An 856-nucleotide genomic window follows, 5' to 3' on the forward strand; every position below is an offset into this window, starting at 1 on the left:
ACGGGAGAGGCCACAACTGTGAGAGGCCCGCGTACCGCAAAAAAACAAAACAAACAAACAAAAAAAAAACAGCTTTACAACAAATGCTAAAGGAATTTCTCTAGGCAGGAAACACAGGAGGAGGAAAAGACCTACAAAAACAAACCCAAAACAATTAAGAAAATGGTAATAGGAACATACATCTTGATAATTATCTTAAATGTAAATAGTTTAAATGTTCCAACCAAAAGACATACACTGGTTGAATGGATACAAAAACAAGACCCATACATATGCTGTCTACAAGAGGCCCACTTCATACCTAGGGACACATACAGACTGAAAGTGAGAGGCTGGAGAAAGATATTCCATGAAAATGGAAATCAAAAGAAAACTGGAGTAGCAATTCTCATATTGGACAAAATAGACTTTAAAAAAAAGACTATTGAGACTGCCCTCATCCCACGCCAGCTGGCTCCATTATGGCGACCCGTAGCCCCAGCATCATGATTAGTGATGATGAACCAGGTTATGACCTAGATTTATTTTGTATACCTAATCATTATGCTGAGGATTTGGAAAAGATGTTTATTCCTCATGGACTAATTATGGACAGGACCAGACGGCTGGCTCAAGATGTGATGAAGGACATGGGAGGCCATCACATCGTGGCCCTCTGTGTGCTTAAGGGGGGCTATAAATTCTTTGCTGGCCTGCTGGATTACATCAGAGCACTGAACAGAAATAGTGATAGATCTATACCTATGACTGTAGATTTTATCAGACTGAAGAGCTACTGTAATGACCAGTCAACAGGCGACAAAAAAGTAATTGGTGGAGATGATCTCTCAACTTTAACTGGAAAGAATGTCTTGAT

At 39.8% G+C, this 856-nt stretch overlaps 1 pseudogene; it reads left to right on the forward strand.

Moving 5' to 3' along the window:
• The first annotated feature begins 458 nt into the window (after positions 1-458).
• Positions 459-856, forward strand: part of LOC112065995 (hypoxanthine-guanine phosphoribosyltransferase-like) — an 821-nt pseudogene continuing 423 nt past the window's right edge.

This window comes from Physeter macrocephalus, chromosome 14 (assembly GCF_002837175.3).
Source record: "Physeter macrocephalus isolate SW-GA chromosome 14, ASM283717v5, whole genome shotgun sequence".
NCBI lineage: Eukaryota > Metazoa > Chordata > Mammalia > Artiodactyla > Physeteridae > Physeter > Physeter macrocephalus.